Raw genomic sequence first — 26,021 nt, 5'->3', positions numbered from 1 at the left:
CAGAAGTGGTGCCTCTCCTTGAGGAAAATACTTGTCCCTTTTAGCTAGTGGCTACAGGTCTCTCATCCTAAAGCCAAGCCAGAACACCCTGCTCTGTACTGATGAGGGGCAAGCACATTCTCGGCCTTTTGGCTAAGATCAAATGTAGTATCTGTTCTTATCAGTTTCATGCCGGTGCCCGAATGACGCCGGTTTTGGGCTGGTGGGGATGGGTGCTGCATGGAGGGGGCAGGTGTACCAGGGTGTCCCGGGGCTGGTTCTGAGGAATCAGCTCGATGACTGTTCCCTCCGGGTCTCGCCATGATGCTGAGAGGGTCTAGAGCTGAGGTACTTTTGTGCCTCGGGGAGTGGTGACCCCGAGGTGCCAAAACTCACTGGGTGTATTGGCTCACTGAGTGGAAGCACACACCATGAACTCTTCACCTTGTGGCACTCACCTCTTGATTTCTAGCTAGGATCAGAGACATTTTTATAGATCCGGGCAGTATATCTGCACACATTCACTTATTTATTTCTTTTTGTTCACTGTGTCACTTTTTGCGTGTTGTGTGTCCACAGGATTTGTCAGGATGCGGTAGCCCTTCTGGGTGTCCCTCCTGGCGGTCTAGGGGAGGTGTTTGTGGCCATTAGGTTCTGCACCTCCCTGCAAACACCCCGGGTACTCCTGCTTTGGTAGGGTACCTACCGTTATCGGCTCTGCGGGCAGATACCTTGGCTAACGCCAAGCTGGATGCCGGGAGACATTGAACCTGGAACCCTGCAGGTACCTTTTGGTCCAAAGGCGAAGGGTAAGGTTTGTTGGGGGCCTCTCTCCTGTAGGAGAAGGGCTTGCGATAGACCGCATCCTCTGTGCACTTTTTTTAGTGTAACACGTTTGCACTTTTTCATGCACTTTGGGTGATTTGAGAGCACGTTCCTCGGTTCTTAGATAAAAGAAAGAAGAAAAAAAAGCACCCGAAACAGCTGTCTGCAGATGGGTTTTCTTCCCTTCTGGGTAGAATTCTGACTTGGCATTAATCCCAATTAGCTTCTGAGACTTTGTAACCAAAGCTAGAGCTGATCAGAGGGCACGCTACCTTATATGGTGGTGTGATGAGAAAATTATTTGCATGCTACTTACCCAGAAAGCCCGCGGAGTGCTAATGGCCTTTTTGAATCTCCGTTTTACACCATAAGTGGTGCCTCTCCTTGAGGAAAATATGTGTCCCTTTTAGATATATATATATATATATGTGTGGTTTCCCGATACAGGTCCTGTCCCTGTCTAAAGTCCCCTCAGCCAGAGTCCCTCCATTCCCATAGGGCTCACCTGCAGGGCTTACCCCTGGTCGCCTCATATAAATTGTATATATTATTTAATACATAGGTATTATAACTGTATAGGACCTTAGCAGGTCATGTGACTATAATTATGCTTGTACTATTGTTTAAGGATCTTACAGGGTCATGTGATGTACCCAGAGTTCACTGATCAGGACTTACAGGTTTGCTGACCAATGAGCTTAGTTCGCTCTCTGGCTCTTGCTCTTTACTCTCTTGTTCCTGCTCTCTCTTATCTTCTGGACATTAAAGCAAGGACATATCAGCATCAATCTCAAGTCATCTAGGCCACAGCCTAAGAACATGCAGCCACTAAACCGTGAGTTACCAAAAACTCAATCTACCAAATCTTGTGTGACTACAATCAGCTAAAATATTATAATTAGTAGCACAGTGGCCTGCATAAAAGCTCATTGCTTCAAAGTCCCAGCAAAACCTGTGAGGAACCTGCATCCCGGTTATCTCTTAAGAGACTGTTATGTATAAAGACTGTTGCATAAAATCTTAAAGTAAAGTTCTTCAGTTTATTCATAAAATCTGCTGTGGGTATTCCGTTTATTTTACCTGCCGTTTCTGGGATGGTTGGTGGCAGGACCATTAACACTAAGGAAACCTCACCCTGGCATCACGACATCTAAGGGTTAATACCACCAGACCCTGCACTAACACAGCAACACCCCAGACACCACACACACATACATATATATATAGATAGATAAAATATCCCGTAAGTGAGTCCACCCCTCATATACATATATAACTACACTGCTCAAAAAAGGTTAAGTGAACACTGCGATAACACATCCTAGATCTGAATGAATGAACTTATCGTATGAAATACTTTCGTCTTTACATAGGTGTGTGGTATCCCGGTACCGTATTGCATACCGTACCTTGTGTGGTAGGTCCCCAAAGCCAGAGTTACTATGTTCAGGTAGGGTCCCCCATGTGGGACAGCCCCTAGTCGCCTCATCCATCTCTAGTTTTATAATGTTTATGTGTACATATTTAATAGTGAGTATATTTAATATATTATAATGTATATTAGTGTGCTTACCTTGTTGGCGTCGCAGGACGTTTGGTCATTTGACTATGTTAAAGGGGTCCTCCAGCATAAGGTGATTTTAGTACATACCTGCCAGACAGTAATGGACATGCTTAGGAAAGATCTGCGCTTGTCTTGGGGCTAAATGGCTATGCTGTGAGATTACCATAACACTGTGGCTAGCTTTCTGTGAACTTGTATTTCCTGTTTTCTTGTTTGCTTACAAATCCCATGATACTTACATGACAGTGGGCTCAGCCTATCACCAGCCGGGGGGGGGACATCGCTACGGCCGGTGATACGCCGACGGCTCTGCGGCGTCCCTGTCTCCAGGAAGTGGAATGACGTCAGCACTGCCGGACCGTGAGGCCGGTGCCGGACCAAACGGGGGCTCGTAGGAAGGTATGTATAAGTTTATTTTGTTTATTTTTGGGGCCCGGGCACGGGCATATATAAAACTGTACCACTACAGTTGTCCTTTAAGGTCCCAACCTTTGTCAATCTCTAAGAGTCTTTGCCTGTATAGAGACTGTTCCGGTTATGAAGCTTGCATAAAATCTTCAGTAAAGTTCCGACTGTTTTCAGCAAACTCTCCGGTTGTGGACATTCAATTATTCCATACCACCCTATCGCTCTTGGGAAGGGCGGCGGTAGGACAAGCATTACAGAGGAGCCCTCACCCTGGCGTCACAAATAGAAAGGGTTAAACAAGCACCCTTTAGTAACCGCACAGCTACATCCCATATACCTTACTCCCCCAGGCTATCACAGATGAATGTGCTGACAACAAAATCCCACAAAAATTATCAATGGAAATGAAATGTATCAACCCATGGAGGTCTGGATATGGAGTCACACTCAAAATCACAGTGGAAAACCGCACTACAGGCTGATCCAACTTTTATGTAATGTCCTTAACACAAGTCCCAATGAGGCTCAGTAGTGTGTGTGACCTCCACGTGCTCGTATGACCTCCCTACAACACCTGAGCATGCTCCTGATGAGGTGGAGGATGGTCTCCTGAGGGATGTCCTCCCAGACCTGGACTAAAGCATCCGCCAACTCCTGGACAGTCTGTGGTGGATGGAGCGAGACGTCCCAGATGTGCTCAATCGGATTCAGGGGAACGGGCGGGCCAGTCCATAATGTGGTGTCCCAGTTCAGGTACACAATCCTGTATTACCTGTAGGCCGTGTCAGGTTGGGTCCCTTAGTGACCTGGGGGCTCTCCTGCTGGGACTCCCCTTGTTCTCCTGTTGGTTTAATAAATGTGGTGTATGTACCTTTAAAAGCATAGACAGGATCCTTTTGTATAGATAGTATACAGGACCTTTGGAGGACTCAAAGACCTGTGAGTAATCCTGTCACATGTTATGTTATATTGTTATATGATTTGTTGTAACATGTACTCCCAGAGATCACCAGCTTTAACCTATGACTCACAGCTTCACCAAGGGGCTATAGTCCAGCCCCCCCCCCCCCCCCACACTATATAAAGTTGTGGCCATCTTTAATTCGCTCTCTTAGACCCTACCATCTGATCTGAGAACAAGTCTTTGCTGAGGCAGCAAGCACCAGAGGCCTTAGAGACAAGTGATCAGCATCTGGAGTACCACAAAGCTACAAGTCTCTCCAGTAAGTCTACAAGTCTATGTCTGCTGTCACTACACCTAATCAAGTCCTGCACATAGTCAAGTCTAATTACAAGTCAAGTTTATTACAAGTATTGGTCAAGCAAGCTGCGAGGTCCTCTGGGTCCTGGCCACCTCTCTGGGAACTCTGGCTTTAGCTGTGAAGATAATTACATCTGTCTTATACTCAGTAAAGCCTCCGTTTACCCATAACTGATTGTGGACTCTTTATTCACTACTAGCCCATGGGATAGCGGAGAATCCAGGCGTGTGGTGTTCCCGAACCCGAAAACCACACTGGTGTCACGAACACATAGGGGTTAATACCATCCGAACCCTGGGGTTAATAACATCTGATCCCACCACTCACTTCAACACCCGTGGTTGTGCCATTCACCGCAGTGGTGCACCACAATAGCATCAAAGTCTTCCTCTTGTAGGAACTGCTGACACACTCCAGCCATATGAGGTCTAGCATTGTCTTGTATTAGGAGGAACCCAGGGCCAACCGCACCAGCATATGGTCTCACAAGGGGTCTGTGGATCTCATCTCGGTACCTAATGGCAGTCAGGCTACCTCTGGCAACCACATGGAGTGCAGCCCCCCAAAGAAATGCCACCCACACCATTACTGACCCACTGCCAAACTGGTCATGCTGGAGGATATTGCAGGCAGCAGAACGTTCTCCACGGCGTCTCCAGACTCTGTCACGTCTGTCACATGTGCTCAGTGTGAACCTGCTTTCATCTTTGAAGAGCACAGGGTGCCAGTGGAGAATTTGCCAATCTTGGTGTTCTCTGGCAAATACCAAACATCCAGCACGGTGTTGGGCTGTAAGCACATCCCCCACCTGTGGACGTCGGGCCCTCATACCGCCCTCATGGAGTCTGTTTCTGACCGTTTGAGTGGACACATGCACATTTGTGTCCTGCTGGAGGTCATTTTGCAGGGCTCTGGCAGTGCTCCTCCTGCTCCTCCTTGCACAAAGGTGGAGGTAGTGGTCCTGCTGCTGGGTTGTTGCGCTCCTACGGCCTCCTCCACGTCTCCTGGAGTACTGGCCTGTCTCCTGGTAGCGCCTCCATGCTCTGGACACTACGCTGACAGACACAGTAAACCTTCTTGCCACAGCTCGCATTGATGTGCCATCCTGGATGAGCTGCACTACCTGAGCCACTTGTGTGGGTTGTAGACTCCGTCTCATGCTACCACTAGAGTGAAAGCACCGCCAGCATTCAAAAGTGACCAAAACATCAGCCAGGAAACATAGGAACTGAGAAGTGGTCTGTGGTCACCACCTGCAGAACCACTCCTTTATTGGGGGTGTCTTGTTAATTGCCTATAATTTCCACCTGTTGTCTGTTCCATGTGAAATTGATTGTCAATCAGTGTTCTTCCTGAGTGGACAGTGGGATCTCACACAAGTGTCAGTGACTTGGAGTTACGTTGTGTTGGTTAAGTGTTGCCTTAATGTTTTTGAGTAGTGTATATTTCAATATAGTTACTTATAGTTAAAGGGAACCTGTAATCAGTTTTATGTTCCAAAAACCAAAGCCATTATAAAACCGACATTGCGATTGCAGGACACTATGATATTTATCCTGTGTATAGGGGATAAGGAGTAAGGTAGGGGAGTACCCCTTTAAGCTCTGTAATATACAGGATTTGGTCAGTAACAGTATGATGGTAATATGTATGGGGATATTTCCTCTTTCCTTCCTTCCTCATTGAACTCACAGGCTCTTGTTTTTTTTGTCCTGTGTTTAAAACGTTTTTTTTTTAATGGATGATGGGGAAGATAGCCGTCATGCTCTGGGGGCGGCTACAGGAGGTTGGGGGTCAGGGGCCCAAGTTTTGAGCTGTGTAATGCGCTCCAAAATTTCTCATGGCAGCCCTGCCTGCACTATATCACTTAACTGCATATAGCAGTGGTTTCCAACCTTTTTCGGCCCAGGGCACCCCTCTGAAATAAATTTTGTCGCGGGGCACCCCTACCAAGTAACTTTCGACGCACATCAAAAAAATGGCTAAAAGGAAGCAATACACATCACCTATACAGTACAGACCAAAAGTTTGGACACACCTTCTCATTCAAAGAGTTTTCTTTATTTTCATGACTATGAATATTGTAGATTCACACTGAAGGCATCAAAACTATGAATTATCACATGTGGAATTATATACATGACAAAAAGTTTGAAAATATGTCATATTCTAGGTTCTCGCCACCTTTTGCTTTGATTCCTGCTTTGCACACTCTTGGCATTCTCTTGATGAGCTTCAAGAGGTAGTCACCTGAAATGGTCTTCCAACAGTCTTGAAGGAGTTCCAAGAGATGCTTATCACTTGTTGGCCCTTTTGCTTTCATTGGCTTCAGGTCAGGTGACTGTGGAGGCCAGGTCATCTGGCGCAGCACCCATCACTCTCCTTCTTGGTCAAATAGCCCTTACACAGCCTGGAGGTGTTTGGGGTCATTGTCCTGTTGGAAAATAAATGATGGTCCAACTAAACGCAAACCGGATGGAATAGCAAACTGCTATGGTAGCCATGCTGGTTCAGTATGCCTTCAATTTTGAATAAATCCCCTTTTCCCCACAAATGTCTCCAGCCTCGGCCCTCCCCCCCCCCACACACACACACACAAATGCCTCCAGCCTCATCCACACGCACAGACAATGCCTCCAGCCTCACACACACAGACAATGCCATCAGCCCCACCTTGCCTTCAACCTCTCTCCCACATACATCACTATGCCTCTAGCCTCTCACACACACACACACACAGACAATGCCACCAGCCTCATACACACACACACACACACACACAGACAATGCCTCCAGCCTCATACACACACACACAGACAATGCCCTTAGCCTCAGCTTGCCTCCAACCTCTCTCCCACATACATCACTATGCCTCTAGCCTCTCACACACACACACACACACACAGACAATGCCTCCAGCCTCATACACACACACACACACACAGACAATGCCTCCAGCCTCATACACACACACACAGACAATGCCCTTAGCCTCAGCTTGCCTCCAACCTCTCTCCCACATACATCACTATGCCTCTAGCCTCTCACACACACACACACACAGACAATGCCTCCAGCCTCATACACACACACACACACAGACAGACAATGCCTCCAGCCTCATACACACACACACAGACAATGCCCTTAGCCTCAGCTTGCCTCCAACCTCTCTCCCACATACACCACTATGCCTCTCGCCTCCCCCCAAATGCCTTCAAACTCTCTTTGACACACACACACACACACACACACAATACTTCCAGCCTGCCTTCAAATGCCTCCAACCTCTCTCCCATACACACACACTACCTCCAGGATCCCCCCAAATATCTCCAACCTCTCTCCAACAGACACAATGCCTCCAGCATCCCCCCAGAATGCCTCCAACCTCTCTCCCACACACACACACACATAAAATACCTATAGCCTTCCTCCAAAAGCCTCCAACCTCTCTCACACACAAAATACCTCCACCCTCCCACTAAATGCCTCCAACCTCTCTCCCACAGACATAATGCCTACAGCATCCCCCAAATGCCTCCAACCTCTTTCACTACACACACACAATGCCTCCAGCCTTTCTCCTCCCAATACACACAAATACCTCCAACCTCTTTTAAATGCCTCCAGCCCCTCTCTCTCTCACTCACACAATGCCTCCAGCCTCTCCCACATACGCAGACAATGCCTCCAGCATCCGAGCAAATGCCTCTAACCTCTCTCTCTCATACACACACACACACACAAAATACCTCCATCATCCCCCAAATGCCTCCAGTCCCTTTCTCACACACAATGCCTCCGGTCTACACTTTCACCCACCCATATTGCCTCCATACTCCCATCCATCTACCACTATTGTCTCCATACTCCCTTTTTGCCCCCAGACTCCCAGCCACCCACACTATTTCCTCCAGCCAACCAACCACTCACACCTTTTGCCTCCAGCCACCAACCCACATTGCTTTCAGCCACTCACATTGGCTCCCACCCACATTGCCTTCCACGTTGCTTCCAGCCACCCACATTGCTTCCTGCCTCTCAGCGCTATTGCCTTTATTCACCCCCCCAGCCACTGCTTCCATTCACCCACATCCACTCTTTCATTCACCTCCATCCACTCTTTCATTCAAACCCCCATCCACCCCTGCTTACATTAATCTCCCACCACCCTTGCCACTGCTTCCATTCACCCCTCATCCACCCCCCAGCCCTGTTTCCAGTCATCCCCCCACCCCTGCCACTGCTTCCATTTATCCCCCCACCCACCCCTGTTTCCATTCATCCCCCCCCCACCCACCACTGTTTGCATTTAGCATCCACACAATGCCCACCATTTCCATTGAAGCTCTCCAACCCCAGTATTACCTGTGAGCTGTTGGCTCGCTGAAGATATGCACGCTGCATTGAAGGCTGCTGGCATTTCTTCACTTCCCTGGGAAGCGTGCAACATCGTCGCTGCAGTGACATCCAGAGTCTGTTTGTCAGGTCCTCTCTGGCGGAAGCGTTAAGTGCGTAACGCTAGCGCTGCCGCCAAGGAGGGAAATTCAATTTTTTTCCCATTTTGTCCACCGGAGCCCGCGGCACTGGCATATATCATTGAAGCCTTAGTGTTACATATTCCAGTATAACTCACGTTCTCTAAATGCTCCTACGATATAACTGCAAATTCAGGATCTATGGAAAGTTCCATAAGAGAACATGTGGGAGATATAAATGTGGGATCAGGGTCATGGTTGAGGTCAGGGTCATGGATGGGGTCAGGGTCATGGTTAGGTCGGGGTTGGAGTTCCTCACCTCCACTTATCTTCCTCTTCTGCTGTTGTTTCTGTTCACAGCTGGTGGTTTGTTTCTGTGTCACAATGACAATATTGCTGACATATTTACTGTGGGAGAATCCCAGAAGGGGGAGGGGTGAGTATAAGGAGATCTGTCTCCTCCGAAGCTCCCAATTACTTCCCAGAGACCTTCAGGAACAGCAGGTAGGTGCGGGTGTGAAGATTTACCAAAACGCCTCAACTTTTGAAACGGTCAGTTCCGCTCTTTCTTTAATTTTTTTTATCTGTTTGCTTTTCACTTTGTTGTTACGAGTTATTGACTTAACACTTTTTACAGCTGAGTGTTTGTTACAATGTGTTACTCTCTCCTAGATCCTGGTTATATTGTTACAATGTATCGGTCCCTGCTGTTAGATCACAGTGGATACAAAGTGTGACGAATCCTCAGCTGTTGGGGGTTTAATGGGGATATTTCTAAACAAGCACAAACCACAAATTTCAGTTTCACTTTCGTTTCTGGTGACTTCTATTAGGAAGATAGGACAACCCCAACACTGACTGTGCGGACGGGGTGTTATTTGCACAATTGATTTTTTTCACTTTCTAACACTTTTATGTACTCGGTCACCTGCTTAGCTGGAGTCTGGATTCCTACACAAGGAAGTAATAGAAAATTCAGTCCTGCGGGGGACAGGGTGTCATAGTCCTAGGATTATTACCGTCATAGAGAATGATTAACCCTCTCAGTGATTTATCTTCTTCCTGGTCTCTATATAATGTCTTTACATGCGATCTGATAACTTATCAGCACTATTACAGCAGATATTGGAGGTGAAATGTAAGAAACATAAACATAAAAAAAAAAAAATTCTATAAGGCTATTTTTTCACTTCTTATACAGTTTTTTCCTGCATTTTGGCAGATTTTTCAGGTTTTTTTTCTGGCGTTTTTTCTGTTGTGTGAAAACAGCCCATTTTGTACCCTGTACCCCAAAGGGGCTATAGAAGCAGGGAGTCCTGTCAGTATAGTCTTAGTAATATTCCTGGTTCCTGTATAGTGATGAGCAGCAGTGGCCATATTCGAATTCACGATATTTTGCGAATATATTGATGATTATTCGTCCTATGTGTGGGGGGGATTACAGTAGTAGTATTGCAACAATTGGAAGCTCTCTGTTTGGGAAGACATTGCATTATGGACGGAGAGCGCCAAAAATGTACTAACCAATTTTTTTTTTCCTTCTCATTTCAGATCATTGTATGCAGAGGATTATGGCGGATTCGTTTTTCTTTTAACAAAATGGCTAACAAGGGCTGTGGGGAAGTGTTTTTTAAAAAATACAATATGGGGAACCCTATGCATTTTTTTAATTCTTTCTTTATTAAAAAAAAAAACGCATAGGGTTCCCCGTATTTCATTCTCAGCCAGATACCAACCAAGCAGCAACAGCCTGACATTATCAGGGTTGGGGAGGACCATTGTTACTGGCCCTCCCCAGCCTAAATAAAGCCTAACAACCTGTTACCCAGGAGCTCCATTTTTGATGCTCCGGGCCTGTTAGTACTGTCTCTTTCCGGCACCCTTGTGGCAGTGAGTACTGGGGTAATAATTGGTGGTTAGCGCTAGCTGTTTTTGGGGCAGATGCTCATCTCCGGCTTAGTAATGGACTCTGTCTAGAAGACAGCCTCCACTACTAAGCCTGAAAATTCAGTTTAAAAAAACACAACACATTGGAAAAAATTTTTTATTAAAAAAAATTAATAAATAAAACACTCCCCCACAGTCCTCGTTAGCCATTTTATTAAAAGAAAAAAATCCAGTTAATCCGCCGTAATCCATCGAATCCGCCATAATCCTCTGCATACACAGATCTGAAACGAGAAGGAAAAAACCCCACAAAAAATGGGTTATAACATTTTTGACGCTCTCCACTGGGAAGAGCGTCCATAATGCAATGTCTTCCCAAACAGAGAGCCTCCAATTGTTGCAAAACTACTACTGTAATCCCCCCCCCATACCATTATTATCCTGGCCCTGTAACCCCACCCCCATACCATTATTATCCTGGACCTGGAATCCCCCCCCCCCATGCCATTATTATCCTGGACCTGTAATCCCCCCCCCCCATGCCATTATTATCCTGGACCTGTAACTCCCCAACCCCCCGCATACCATTATTATCCTGGACCTGTAATTCCCCCCCCCATACCATTATTATCCTGGACCTGTAATCCCCCCCCCATACCATTATTATCCTGGACCTGTAATCCCCCCCCCCCATACCATTATTATCCTGGTCCTGTAGTCCCCCCCCCCCCCTACCATTATTATCCTGGTCCTGTAATCCCCCCCACCAAACAATTTATTATCCTGGTCCTGTAGTCCCCACCCCCATACCATTATTATCCTGGTCCTGTAGTCCCCCCCCCCCATACCATTATTATCCTGATCCTGTAATCCCCCCATACCATCATTATCCTGGTCCTGTAATCCCCCCCATACCATTATTATCCTGGCACTGTAATCCCCCCATACCATCATTTCTCCTGGCCCTGTAATCCCCCCCATACTATTATTATCCTGGCCCTGTAATCCCCCCATACAATCATTTATCCTGGTCCTGTAATCCCCCCCATACCATTATTATCCTGGCCCTGTAATCCCCCCCATACCATTATTATCCTGGTCCTGTAATCTCCCCCATACCATTATTATCCTGGCCCTGTAATCCCCCCCATACCATTATTATCCTGGTCCTGTAATCTCCCCCATACCATTATTATCCTGGTCCTGTAATCCCCCCACCATTCCATTATTATCCTGGTCCTGTAATCTCCCCCATACCATTATTATCTTTGTCGCCTCCTCTGCGCCCTCTCCAGTTCAGCCTTCTCCATGTCCTTCTTATATACAGGCGCACGGTGCTGTACACAATACTCCATATGTGGTCTGACTAATGATTTATACAGAGGTAACTATGTCCCTGTCCCGAGCCTCTATGCTTCTCTATACATCACATGACTTTGTTAGCCTTGGCCGCTGCTGCCTGGCACTGATCACTATAGTAGAGTTTACTGTCCACCAGTCCCCAAGTCTTTTTGAGAGACGTTTTACCTAATGTTTTATTATTTAGCACAATATTGTACATCACGGCCCAAGTATATAACCGTACATTTATGCACATTACACTTAATTTCCCATGTCTGTGCTCAAGCCTCCAGCTTCCCCAGATCCCTCTGTAATATTATGTTATCCTCCTCCTCTGTAATATTGTTATCCTCCTCCTCTGTAATGTTATGTTATCCTCCTCCTCTGTAATATTATGTTATCCTCCTCCTCTGTAATATTATCTTATCCTCCTCCTCTGTAATATTATGTTATCCTCCTCCTCTGTAATATTATGTTATCCTCCTCTGTGGTGATCACCTTTTCCAGTTTAGTGTCATCTGTAAATATAGAAATTCTCCTCTGTAATTCTTCTACAAGGTCACCGATCCCTCATACACCTCACCCCGGTCCAATCTATACCTGACCTCCTCATAGATGATCAGATTAGTCTGACCGATCCCTCATACACCCCTCACCCCAGTCTAATCTATACCTGACCTCCTCATAGATGATCAGATTAGTCTGGCTGATCCCTCATACACCTCAACCCGGTCCAATCTATACCTGACCTCCTCATAGATGATCAAATCTATGCCCTGCTTGTCCTCAGTGTACAGAGCCCTGCTAGTCCTTAGTGTACAGAGCCCTGCTTGTCCTCAGTGTACAGAGCCCTGCTTGTCCTCAGTCTACAGAGCCCTGCTTGTCCTCAGTCTACATAGCCCTGCTTGTCCTCAGTGTACACAGCCCTGCTTGTCCTCAGTGTACAGAGCCCCACTTGTCCTCAGTGTACAGAGCCCCACTTGTCCTCAGTGTACAGAGCCCCGCTTGTCCTCAGGGCACAGAGCCCCGCTTGTCCTCAGTGCACAGAGCCCCACTAGTCCTCAGTGCACAGAGCCCTGCTTGTCCTCAGTGCACAGAGCCCCCCTTGTCCTCAGTGTACACAGCCCCGCTTGTCCTCAGTGCACAGAGCCCCGCTTGTCCTCAGTGTACACAGCCCCGCTTGTCCTCAGTGTACGCAGCCCCGCTTGTCCTCAGTGCACAGAGCCCTGCTTGTCCTCAGTGTACACAGCCCCGCTTGTCCTCAGTGAACAGAGCCCCACTTGTCCTCAGTGCACAGAGCCCCGCTTGTCCTCAGTGCACAGAGCCCTGCTTGTCCTCAGTGTACAGAGCCCTGCTTGTCATCAGTGTACAGAGCCCTGCTTGTCCTCAGTGTACAGAGCCCTGCTTGTCCTCAGTGTACAGAGCCCTGCTTGTCCTCAGTGTACACAGCCCTGCTTGTCCTCAGTGTACAGAGCCCTGCTTGTCCTCAGTATACAGAGCCCTGGTTGTCCTCAGTGTACAGAGCCCTGCTTGTCCTCAGTATACCTAGCCCTGCTTGTCCTCAGTGTACAGAGACCTGCTTGTCCTCAGTATACCTAGCCCTGCTTGTCCTCAGTGTACAGAGCCCTGCTTGTCCTCAGTGTACAGAGCCCTGCTGGTCCTTAGTGTACAGAGCCCTGCTTGTCCTCAGTGTACAGAGCCCTGCTTGTCCTCAGTCTACAGAGCCCTGCTTGTCCTCAGTCTACAGAGCCCTGCTTCTCCTCAGTGTACACAGCCCTGCTTGTCCTCAGTGTACAGAGCCCCACTTGTCCTCAGTGTACAGAGCCCCACTTGTTCTCAGTGTACAGAGCCCCGCTTGTCTTCAGGGCACAGAGCCCCGCTTGTCCTCAGTGCACAGAGCCCCACTTGTCCTCAGTGCACAGAGCCCTGCTTGTCCTCAGTGCACAGAGCCCCCCTTGTCCTCAGTGTACACAGCCCCGCTTGTCCTCAGTGCACAGAGCCCCGCTTGTCCTCAGTGTACACAGCCCCGCTTGTCCTCAGTGTACGCAGCCCCGCTTGTCCTCAGTGCACAGAGCCCTGCTTGTCCTAAGTGTACACAGCCCCGCTTGTCCTCAGTGTACAGAGCCCCGCTTGTCCTCAGTGCACAGAGCCCCGCTTGTCCTCAGTGCACAGAGCCCTGCTTGTCCTCAGTGTACAGAGCCCTGCTTGTCCTCAGTGTACAGAGCCCTGCTTGTCCTCAGTGTACAGAGCCCTGCTTGTCCTCAGTGTACAGAGCCCTGCTTGTCCTCAGTGTACACAGCCCTGCTTGTCCTCAGTATACAGAGCCCTGCTTGTCCTCAGTGTACAGAGCCCTGCTTGTCCTCAGTATACCTAGCCCTGCTTGTCCTCAGTGTACAGAGACCTGCTTGTCCTCAGTATACCTAGCCCTGCTTGTCCTCAGTGTACAGAGACCTGCTTGTCCTCAGTGTACAGATCCCTGCTTGTCCTCAGTGCTCAGAGCGCTGCTTGTCCTCAGGTACAGAACCCTGCTTGTCCTCAGTGTACAGAGCCCCGCTTGTCCTCAGTGTACAGAGCCCGCTTGTCCTCAGTGTACAGAGCCCTGCTTGTCCTCAGTGTACAGAGCCCTGCTTGTCCTCAGTGTACAGAGCCCTGCTTGTCCTCAGTGTGCAGAGCCCTGCTTGTCCTCAGTGTACAGAGCCCTGCTTGTCCTCAGTGTACAGAGCCCTGCTTGTCCTCAGTGTACAGAGCCCTGCTTGTCCTCAGTGTACAAAGACCTGCTTGTCCTCAGTGTACACAGCCCTGCTTGTCCTCAGTGTACAGAGCCCTGCTTGTCCTCAGTGCACAGCGCCCTGCTTGTCCTCAGTGTACAGAGCCCTGCTTGTCCTCAGTGTACACAGCCCTGCTTGTCCTCAGTGTACAGAGTCCTGCTTGTCCTCAGTGTACACAGCCCTGCTTGTCCTCAGTATACAGAGCCCTGCTTGTCTTCAGTGTACAGAGCCCTGCTTGTCCTCAGTGTACAGAGCCCTGCTTGTCCTCAGTGTACAGAGACCTGCTTGTCCTCAGTATACCTAGCCCTGCTTGTCCTCAGTGTACAGAGACCTGCTTGTCCTCAGTGTACAGATCCCTGCTTGTCCTCAGTGCTCAGAGCCCTGCTTGTCCTCAGGTACAGAACCCTGCTTGTCCTCAGTGTACAGAGCCCTGCTTGTCCTCAGTATGCAGAGCTCTGCTTGTCCTCAGTGTACAGAGCCCTGCTTGTCCTCAGTGTACAGAGCCCTGCTTGTCATCAGTGTACAGAGCCCTGCTTGTCCTCAGTGTACAGAGCCCTGCTTGTCCTCAGTGTACACAGCCCTGCTTGTCCTCAGTGTACACAGCCCTGCTTGTCCTCAGTGTACACAGCCCTGCTTGTCCTCAGTGTACAGAGCCCTGCTTGTCCTCAGTGTACAGAGCCCTGCTTGTCCTCAGTATACCTAGCCCTGCTTGTCCTCAGTGTACAGAGACCTGCTTGTCCTCAGTGTACAGATCCCTGCTTGCCTCAGTGCTCAGAGCCCTGCTTGTCTTCAGGTACAGAACCCTGCATGTCCTCAGTGTACAGAGCCCCGCTTGTTCTCAGTGTACAGAGCCCCGCTTGTCCTCAGTGCACAGAGCCCTGCTTGTCCTCAGTGTACAGAGCCCTGCTTGTCCTCAGTGTACAGGCCCTGCTTGTCCTCAGTGTACAGAGCCCTGCTTGTCCTCGGTGTACAGAGCCCTGCTTGTCCTCGGTGTACAGAGCCCTGCTTGTCCTCGGTGTACAGAGCCCTGCTTGTCCTCGGTGTACACAGCCCTGCTTGTCCTCACTGTACAGAGCCCTGCTTGTCCTCAGTATACAGAGCCCTGCTTGTCCTCAGTGTACAGAGCCCTGCTTGTTCTCAGTATACCTAGCCCTGCTTGTCCTCAGTGTACAGAGATCTGCTTGTCCTCAGTGTACAGATCCCTGCTTGTCCTCAGTGCTCAGAGCCCTGCTTGTCCTCAGGTACAGAACCCTGCTTGTCCTCAGTGTACAGAGCCCCGCTTGTCCTCAGTGTACAGAGCCCTGCTTGTCCTCAGTGTACAGAGCCCTGCTTGTCCTCAGTGTACAGAGCCCTGCTTGTCCTCAGTGTACAGAGCCCTGCTTGTCCTCAGTGTACAGAGCCCTGCTTGTCCTCAGTGTACAGAGTCCTGCTTGTCCTCAGTGTACACAGCCCTGCTTGTCCTCAGTGTACAGAGCCCTGCTTTTCCTCAGTATACAGAGCCCTGCTTGTCCTCAGTGTACAGAGCCCTGCTTGTCCTCAGTATACCTAGCCCTGCTTGTCCTCAGTGCTCAGAGCCCTGCTTGTCCTCAGGTACAGAACCCTGCTTGTCCTCAGTGTACAGAGCCCCACTTGTCCTCAGTGTACAGAGCCCCGCTTGTCCTCAGTGCACAGAGCCCTGCTTGTCCTCAGTGTACAGAGCCCTGCTTGTCCTCAGTGTACAGGCCCTGCTTGTCCTCAGTGTACAGATCCCTGCTTGTCCTCAGTGCTCAGAGCCCTGCTTGTCCTCAGGTACAGAACCCTGCTTGTCCTCAGTGTACAGAGCCCCGCTTGTCCTCAGTGTACAGAGCCCCGCTTGTCCTCAGTGTACAGAGCCCGCTTGTCCTCAGTGTACAGAGCCCTGCTTGTCCTCAGTGTACAGAGCCCTGCTTGTCCTCAGTGTACAGAGCCCTGCTTGTCCTCAGTGTACAGAGCCCTGCTTGTCCTCAGTTTACAGAGCCCTGCTTGTCCTCAGTGTACAGAGCCCTGCTTGTCCTCAGTGTACACAGCCCTGCTTGTCCTCAGTGTACAGAGCCCTGCTTGTCCTCAGTATACAGAGCCCTGCTTGTCCTCAGTGCACAGAGCCCTGCTTGTCCTCAGTGTACAGAGCCCTGCTTGTCCTCAGTGTACAGAGCCATGCTTGTCCTCAGTGTACAGAGCTCTTCTTGTCCTCAGTGTACACAGCCCTGCTTGTCCTCAGTATACAGAGCCCTGCTTGTCCTCAGTGTACAGAGCCCTGCTTGTCCTCAGTATACCTAGCCCTGCTTGTCCTCAGTGTACAGAGACCTGCTTGTCCTCAGTATACCTAGCCCTGCTTGTCCTCAGTGTACAGAGACCTGCTTGTCCTCAGTGTACAGATCCCTGCTTGTCCTCAGTGCTCAGAGCCCTGCTTGTCCTCAGGTACAGAACCCTGCTTGTCCTCAGTGTACAGAGCCCCGCTTGTCCTCAGTGTACAGAGCCCCGCTTGTCCTCAGTGTACAGAGCCCTGCTTGTCCTCAGTGTACAGATCCCTGCTTGTCCTCAGTGCTAGAGCCCTGCTTGTCCTCAGGTACAGAACCCTGCTTGTCTTCAGTGTACAGAGCCCTGCTTGTCCTCAGTGTACAGAGCCCTGCTTTTCCTCAGTGTACAGAGCCCTGCTTATCCTCAGTATGCAGAGCTCTGCTTGTCTTCAGTGTACAGAGCCCTGCTTGTCCTCAGTGTACAGAGCCCTGCTTGTCATCAGTGTACAGAGCCCTGCTTGTCCTCAGTGTACAGAGCTCTTCTTGTCCTCAGTGTACACAGCCCTGCTTGTCCTCAGTATACAGAGCCCTGCTTGTCCTCAGTGTACAGAGCCCTGCTTTTCCTCAGTGTACAGAGCCCTGCTTATCCTCAGTATGCAGAGCTCTGCTTGTCTTCAGTGTACAGAGCCCTGCTTGTCCTCAGTGTACAGAGCCCTGCTTGTCATCAGTGTACAGAGCCATGCTTGTCCTCAGTGTACAGAGCTCTTCTTGTCCTCAGTGTACACAGCCCTGCTTGTCCTCAGTATACAGAGCCCTGCTTGTCCTCAGTGTACAGAGCCCTGCTTGTCCTCAGTATACCTAGCCCTGCTTGTCCTCAGTGTACAGAGACCTGCTTGTCCTCAGTATACCTAGCCCTGCTTGTCCTCAGTGTACAGAGACCTGCTTGTCCTCAGTGTACAGATCCCTGCTTGTCCTCAGTGCTCAGAGCCCTGCTTGTCCTCAGGTACAGAACCCTGCTTGTCCTCAGTGTACAGAGCCCCGCTTGTCCTCAGTGTACAGAGCCCCGCTTGTCCTCAGTGTACAGAGCCCTGCTTGTCCTCAGTGTACAGATCCCTGCTTGTCCTCAGTGCTAGAGCCCTGCTTGTCCTCAGGTACAGAACCCTGCTTGTCTTCAGTGTACAGAGCCCCGCTTGTCCTCAGTGTACAGAGCCCTGCTTTTCCTCAGTGTACAGAGCCCTGCTTATCCTCAGTATGCAGAGCTCTGCTTGTCTTCAGTGTACAGAGCCCTGCTTGTCCTCAGTGTACAGAGCCCTGCTTGCCATCAGTGTACAGAGCCCTGCTTGTCCTCAGTGTACAGAGCCATGCTTGTCCTCAGTGTACAGAGCCCTGCTTGTCCTCAGTGTACACAGCCCTGCTTGTCCTCAGTGTACACAGCCCTGCTTGTCATCAGTGTACAGAGCCCTGCTTGTCCTCAGTGTACAGAGCCCTGCTTGTCCTCAGTAAACAGAGCCCTGCTTGTCCTCAGTGTACAGAGCCCTGCTTGTCCTCAGTGTACAGAGCCCTGCTTGTTCTCAGTGTACAGAGCCCTGCTTGTCCTCAGTGTACAGATCCCTGCTTGTCCTCAGTGCTCAGAGCCCTGCTTGTCCTCAGGTACAGAACCCTGCTTGTCTTCAGTGTACAGAGCCCCGCTTGTCCTCAGTGTACAGAGCCCTGCTTTTCCTCAGTGTACAGAGCCCTGCTTGTCCTCAGTATGCAGAGCTCTGCTTGTCTTCACTGTACAGAGCCCTGCTTGTCCTCAGTGTACAGAGCCCTGCTTATCCTCAGTGTACAGAGCCCGGCTTATCCTCAGTGTACAGAGCCCTGCTTGTCCTCAGTGTACAGAGCCCTGCTTATCCTCAGTGAGGCCCGGACCCTGCAGAAGATGCAGAAGAAGCCGGAGGATCGCGAAGAAGACACCGGAGCAGCGGGACAGCATCGGGAGCCCCTGGGACCGCATCGGGAGCGGTGAGGACCTGGTCCGGAGCGACGGGGACAGGTGAGTACAGCTTCCTATACTTTACATTGCACGGATCCCTCAACATACGATGGATTCGACAAACGATTGGTCGTTTGGAACGAATTACCATCGTATGTTGAGGGACCACTGTATTTGGAATCCTCATAGAGACACACAGACAATGTATATTGCAAATATACATATATTGGTATTATCTACATTATATATAAAAAGTTTTTGTTGACGACAGGTACACTTTACATTTTTTGCTCATTTTATTTGTTGTTCTTCTTTTTATAATTTTTTAAGGCCTCCCCACGACCTTTTTTAGTAGGTCCAAATGTTTTCATTTATCTCATTCCTAACTGTTTTTATTAACCACTGTCACGATTCGGCTTCCAGGTAGTGGATCCTCTGTGTCAGCGAGGGATTGGAGTGGACCGTGCTAGTGGACCGGTTCTAAGAGGCTACTGGTTTTCACCAGAGCCCGCCGCAAAGCGGGATGGTCTTGCTGCGGCAGTAGCAACCAGGTCGTATCCACTAGCAACGGCTCTACCTCGCTGACTGCTGAGAAGGCGTGGGACAGAAGGACTAGGCAGAGGCAAGGTCGGACGTAGCAGAAGGTCGGGGGCAGGCGGCAAGGTTCGTAGTCAGGGTGGATAGCAGAAGTTCTGGTACACAGGCTTTAGACACACAAAACGCTTTCACTAGGCACAAGGGCAACAAGATCCGGCAAGGGAGTGCAAGGGAGGAGACCAGATATAGCCAGGGAGCAGGTGGAAGCCAATTAAGCTAATTGGGCCAGGCACCAATCATTGGTGCACTGGCCCTTTAAGTCTCAGAGAGCTGGCGCGCGCGCGCCCTAGAGAGCGGAGCCGCGCGCGCCAGCACATGACAGCAGGGGACCGGGACGGGTAAGTGACCTGGGATGCGATTCGCGAGCGGGCGCGTCCCGCTGTGCGAATCGCATCCCCAACGGCCATGACAGTGCAGCGCTCCCGGTCAGCGGGACTGGCCGGGGCGCTGCAGGGAGAAAGATGCCGCGAGCGCTCCGGGGAGGAGCGGGGACCCGGAGCGCTAGGCGTAACAGTACCCCCCCCCCTTAGGTCTCCCCTTCTCTTTGTCCGGTAACTGCCTCCCCTGGGATGAGGACACCGGGAAAGAATGGAGGGTTTCCTCAACGGCAGGCAGTACAGCAGGAGTGGGAATGGGGAGGGAGGGCAGAGGGCGAGGCCTGGCACGGGGCAGTGTGACACCAGGACGGGGGCCATGGGGAGGCACAGAGGCTTGCCTGACGGGACTGGGAGGGGGGGAGAGGCACTTCCTGTGGCAGGCAGAGTCCCAGTTCCTGATCTCCCCGGTGGTCCAATCAATGGTGGGGGAATGAAGCCGGAGCCAAGGCAGACCGAGGAGGACCTCAGAGGTACAGTTGGGGAGAATGAAGAACTCAATCCTCTCAAGGTGGGGTCCAATAGACATGAGGAGGGGCTCTGTGCGGTAACGCACGGTGCAGTCCAATCTGGCTCCGTTGACCGCGGAAATGTAGAGCGGCTTGACGAGACGGGTCACCGGGATGCTGAATTTATTAACAAACGACTCCAAAATAAAATTTCCAGAGGCACCGGAGTCCAAGCAGGCCACCGCTGAGAGGGAGGAGTTGGCTGAAGAAGAAATCCGCACGGGTACCGTGAGACGTGGAGGAGCAGACTTTGAACCAAGAGACGCCACACCCACGTGAGCTGGGTGCGTGCGTGCGTTTCCCAGGCGTGGAGGACGGATAGGGCAATCCACCAAGAAATGCTCGGTACTGGCACAGTAAAGACAGAGATTTTCTTCCCTACGGCGATTCCTCTCTTCCTGGGTCAGGCGAGACTTATCCACTTGCATGGCCTCCTCGGCGGGAGGCCCAGGCGTAGATTGCAACGGATACTGTGGGAGAGGTGCCCAGAGATCTAAGTCTTTTTCCTGGCGGAGCTCTTGGTGTCGCTCAGAAAAACGCATGTCAATGCGGGTAGCTAGATGGATGAGTTCTTGCAGATTGGCAGGAATCTCTCGTGCGGCCAGCACATCCTTGATGCGACTGGATAGGCCTTTTTTAAAGGTCGCGCAGAGAGCCTCGTTATTCCATGATAACTCGGAAGCAAGAGTACGAAATTGGATGGCGTACTCGCCCACTGAAGAATTACCCTGGACCAGGTTCAACAGGGCAGTCTCGGCAGAAGAAGCTCGGGCTGGCTCCTCGAAGACACTCCGGAGTTCAGCGAAGAAGGCCTGGACTGTGGCTGTGGCAGGATCATTGCGGTTCCAGAGCGGTGTGGCCCAAGACAAGGCCTTTCCTGAAAGAAAGCTTACTACGAACGCCACCTTAGACCGTTCTGAAGGAAACAAGTCCGACAACATCTCCATATGCAGGGAACACTGAGACAAAAATCCACGGCAGAGTTTAGAGTCCCCATCAAATTTGTCCGGCAGGGACAAGCGGAGGTTAGGAGCGGCCACTCGCTGCGGAGGAGGTGCAGGAGCTGGCGGAGGAGATGGTTGCTGCTGTAGCAGAGGCAGAAGTTGCTGTAACATGGCGGTCAACTGCGACAGCTGCTGTCCTTGTTGGGCAATCTGCTGCGATTGCTGAGCGACCACCGTGGGAAGATCAGCGAGACTTGGCAGCGGCACCTCAGCGGGATCCATGGCCGGATCTACTGTCACGATTTGGCTTCCAGGTAGTGGATCCTCTGTGTCAGCGAGGGATTGGCGTGGACCGTGCTAGTGGACCGGTTCTAAGAGGCTACTGGTTTTCACCAGAGCCCGCCGCAAAGCGGGATGGTCTTGCTGCGGCAGTAGCAACCAGGTCGTATCCACTAGCAACGGCTCTACCTCGCTGACTGCTGAGAAGGCGTGGGACAGAAGGACTAGGCAGAGGCAAGGTCGGACGTAGCAGAAGGTCGGGGGCAGGCGGCAAGGTTCGTAGTCAGGGTGGATAGCAGAAGTTCTGGTACACAGGCTTTAGACACACAAAACGCTTTCACTAGGCACAAGGGCAACAAGATCCGGCAAGGGAGTGCAAGGGAGGAGACCAGATATAGCCAGGGAGCAGGTGGAAGCCAATTAAGCTAATTGGGCCAGGCACCAATCATTGGTGCACTGGCCCTTTAAGTCTCAGAGAGCTGGCGCGCGCGCGCCCTAGAGAGCGGAGCCGCGCGCGCCAGCACATGACAGCAGGGGACCGGGACGGGTAAGTGACCTGGGATGCGATTCGCGAGCGGGCGCGTCCCGCTGTGCGAATCGCATCCCCAACGGCCATGACAGTGCAGCGCTCCCGGTCAGCGGGACTGGCCGGGGCGCTGCAGGGAGAAAGACGCCGTGAGCGCTCCGGGGAGGAGCGGGGACCCGGAGCGCTAGGCGTAACAACCACATTGGCCTTCTATTTTTAACGTGTCTGTTTCCATAGCGTATATGTCGTTCACAAGATCTAGTCAGGATTAGTGTTGAGCGGCATAGGCCATGTTCGAATTCGCCATATTTCGCAAATATATGGACGAATATTCGTCATATATTCGCTAAATTTTCGTATTCGCATTATTCGCGTTTTATTTTCGCATATGCGAAAATTTTCATATGCGAAAATTTGCATATGCGGAAATTTGCATATGCGAAAATTAACATAAACATGAAAAATTAGCATATGCGAAAATTCGTACGCCAGTCTCACACAGTAGTATTAGAGCCTTCTTTACACCACACAAGCTGGTAGCAGAGAGGGATGATAACTGTGATGTGTACTGTGGGAAAAAAAAACCGAATATTCGTAATTACAAATATATAGTGCTATATTTGCGAATATTCGCGAATATGCGATATTTGCGAATAAAATTCGCATTGCGAATATTCGTGAGCAACACTAGTCAGGATGCTCATAACAGGGTCATTTAGCTTGAGTACTTTTATTACTGAGGGTATGGTTCCAATCTACGTCACTGAGGTCCTCTCTTAGTTGGTAAAAATTGGCCTTCCTGAAATGTAATGTTTTTGTAGCCCCACTAGTAAAGATCCTCTTATAGGATAAATGAAAACTTATTATGTTGTGGTCACTATTACCAAGATGACCCCCCCCCCCATCACCTCTACCTCGGAGACTATGTCTGGCCTATTGGTTAGTATAAGGGCCAGAAGTGTTTCCTTTGGTGGACCTGCAGGTTTCAGCTTCCCAATCTATGTCAGGGTAGATAAAATCTCCCATAATAATGACGTCCCCCTTCTTTGCTGCCCCATCTATTTGTCCTATAAGTAGATTTTCTGCTGCTTCCATTATTCTTGGTGACATATAACAAACCCCTATCAGTAATATCTTGTTTTCACCCCCTCCCCTTATTTCCACCCACAGAAACTCCACATAATTGTCTATCTGACCTGTGTCTATCTGACCCTGTACATTTACCGCCCAGTCGTAGCTCGCATCCAGCCATGTCTCACTTATCTCCACTATATCATTGTCTTCCTCCAACATTAATAGTTCCAGCTCCTCCATCTTATTATTGAGGCTTCTGCCATTACTATACATACACTTCATATTTTTTTTCATATTTCCTTTCCTCTGATCACTTATGACTGATCTAACCCCTCCCCCTCTCCTATCCCTATTAACTATTCTAACCCCTCCCCCTCTCCTATCCCTATTAACTATTCTAACCCCTCCCCCTCTCCTATCCCTATTAACTATTCTAACCCCTCCCCCTCTCCTATCCCTATTAACTATTCTAACCCCTCCACCTCTCCTATCCCTATTAACTATTCTAACCACACCTGCCGCTCTACCCCCAGTTATATTACCTATCCTCATCTCTCTATCTACACTATCTTCCCCCTCTATATTGTGGATTCCCTCCCACCAGTCCCTAGTTTAAACACTCCTCCACCCTTCTGGCCATCTCCTACCCAACCACAGCGCCCCCTCCCCATGGAGGTGCCGTCCCTATGGTAGAGCCGGTATCAGACAGCAAAGTTGGCCCAGTTCTCCATGAACCCAAACCCCTCCCTCCAGTGATCTCCCGCAAGAGGTCCTTGCCTTAAAGGGTACTCCGCCCCTAGACATCTGATCCCTTATTCAAAGGATAGGGGATAAGATGTCTGATTGCTTTGGGTCCTGCCACTGGGACCCCCCGTGAGCTCTGTGCAGACATCTTATCCTCTATCCTTTGAATAAGGATTCAGATGTCTAGGGGCGGAGTACCCCTTTAAGACAAGGACCTCTTGCGGGAGATCACTGGAAGGAGCGGTAAGGGGTAAGCACATTGTTTAGAATGCTGGTTTCCCGCGGCGAGTGTCGTCACAAGGGGGCATGACATGACATCACGACCCCCCCACCACCACCGTAATCCAGTGTTCTGAACATACTGTTTGGAACGCCAGGTGCTGCATGAAGATTGCTGGGGGTCCCGCAGTCATACATCTTACCCCTATACTTTGGATAAGGGATAAGCTGTCTAGGGGTGGAGTACCCCTTTAAGCTTGTTACCTAAGTCCCTGATATCATTTGTAAGGACACTCCACCTACCTCTTACTTTGTTATTGATGCCAATGTGCACCATGACCGCTGAGTCTTCTCCAGCCCCTCCCAGTAATCTGTCAACCTGATCCACGATGTGCGGGAACTCGAGTGCCTGGCAAGCTACACACTGTTCGACGATCCCAGTCTTTGTGACAGATTGTCCTGTCTGTCCCCCCCAATATTTGACTAGTAGTCAGTGTGCAGTGACTACTATCCCCCCATGGACTTTGTTATCTGTGTTATACTATTGTATTATCCTATGTATGTTTGTCCATTTGCTACTTGCCATATAAAGTTAGTTCACATTAGGCTGTGTCAGTCTCATTGTACCAAGTATGTTCCCAGTTGGACCCCTCATCCCTACCCCGGATGCTCCACTGGTGGAGGCACTGCTGCAGACATTTACCCCAGCTCCCAGATAGCGGAGGCTCGGGATCCGCCTGTTGGGCGTAGTGAGGTAATGGGCAAAGGACCCCAGAGACACTAGAGGGCTCTCCCAAATCCTACTAGGCATGGAGGCACTGCTGAGATCAGCACAAATTGAGGTACAACCAGTGAGAATAAGTTAAAGGGTAGCTCCCACCATCCTATTTTTTTTTCTTCTGTCCCTGCCTATTGCCAATCTATCCCTAACCCCCTCCCTGCTTTTAATTTTTATTTTTACTATATTTAAAAAAACTTTTTGTCTGCCTGGTAGTGGCCCCATCTTGAACGTGATGTTTCTAATTTTGTTCGGTCTTGTGTAACTTGTGCCCGTGACAAAACTCCTCGGCAAAGACCTGCAGGACTCTTACAGCCTTTATTCATTCCAGAGACTCCCTGGTCCCATATCGCCATGGATTTCATCACTGATTTGCCACCTTCTCATAATAACACTGTCATCTGGGTCTTGGTAGATCGGTTTTCCAAGATGGCTCATTTCATTTCTCTACCAGGTCTTCCTTCTGCTCTGCAGATGGCGAAGTACTTCTTGTTGCATGTATTTCATTTACATGGTCTTCCACGGCATATAGTTTCGGATCAAGGGGTGCAGTTTGTCTCTAAGTTCTGGAGAGCCCTTTTTAACCATCTGGACATCAATCTGGACTTCTCCTTGGCCTACCACCCTCAGTCCAACGGTCAGGTGGAGAGGGTTAATCAAATCCTTGAGACTTATCTTCGGCATTTTGTTTCAGCTCGCCAAGATGATTGGGTCGACCTTCTCCCCTGGGCTGAATTCTCATATAATCTTAAGGATTCCGAGTCCACAAGGTCGTCTCCCTTTTTTGTTGTCTATGGACTCCATCTCTGTCCTCCTCTTCCCCTCCCAGTCTCCTCCGGTGTGCCTGCTGTTGATGAGCTGGTCCGTGACTTCTCCACCATCTGGCAACAGACCCGACAGTCGTTGTCCCTAGCTTCTTCACGCATGAAGGCGCAAGCGGATAAAAGTAGAAGACCTCCTCCGTCCTTCTCTCCTGGTGACATGGTGTGGCTTTCATCCAAATACATCCGCTTCAAGATCCCCTGTTACAAGCTCGGTCCCTGCTACCTTGGTCCCTTCCAGATTCTACAAAAGATCAATCCAGTCTCCTAAAAACTCCATCTACCTGCTACGTTACGTTTTCCCAATTCCTTCCAACGTCTCTCTCCTCAAGCCTCTTGTCGTAAACCGGTTCTCTGTAAAATCCTGTCCCAACACAACGTCTACAAAGTTAAACAGATTCTTGCTGCAAA

General features: G+C 50.0%; 1 protein-coding gene and 1 pseudogene across 1 annotated transcript in view; both read left to right on the top strand.

Annotated features, from left to right (window-relative positions):
- The window catches only part of LOC130267775 (protein mono-ADP-ribosyltransferase PARP12-like), a 94,640-nt gene that overhangs the window by 16,432 nt on the left and 52,187 nt on the right, over window positions 1-26,021 (top strand). The window lies entirely within an intron of this gene.
- LOC130267953 (U2 spliceosomal RNA) lies at window positions 113-221 on the top strand (annotated as a pseudogene).

Source organism: Hyla sarda, chromosome 4, assembly GCF_029499605.1.
Source record: "Hyla sarda isolate aHylSar1 chromosome 4, aHylSar1.hap1, whole genome shotgun sequence".
NCBI lineage: Eukaryota > Metazoa > Chordata > Amphibia > Anura > Hylidae > Hyla > Hyla sarda.
The sequence above is the reverse complement of the archived record's forward strand: the minus strand, read 5'-3'. Positions and strand labels throughout refer to the sequence as shown.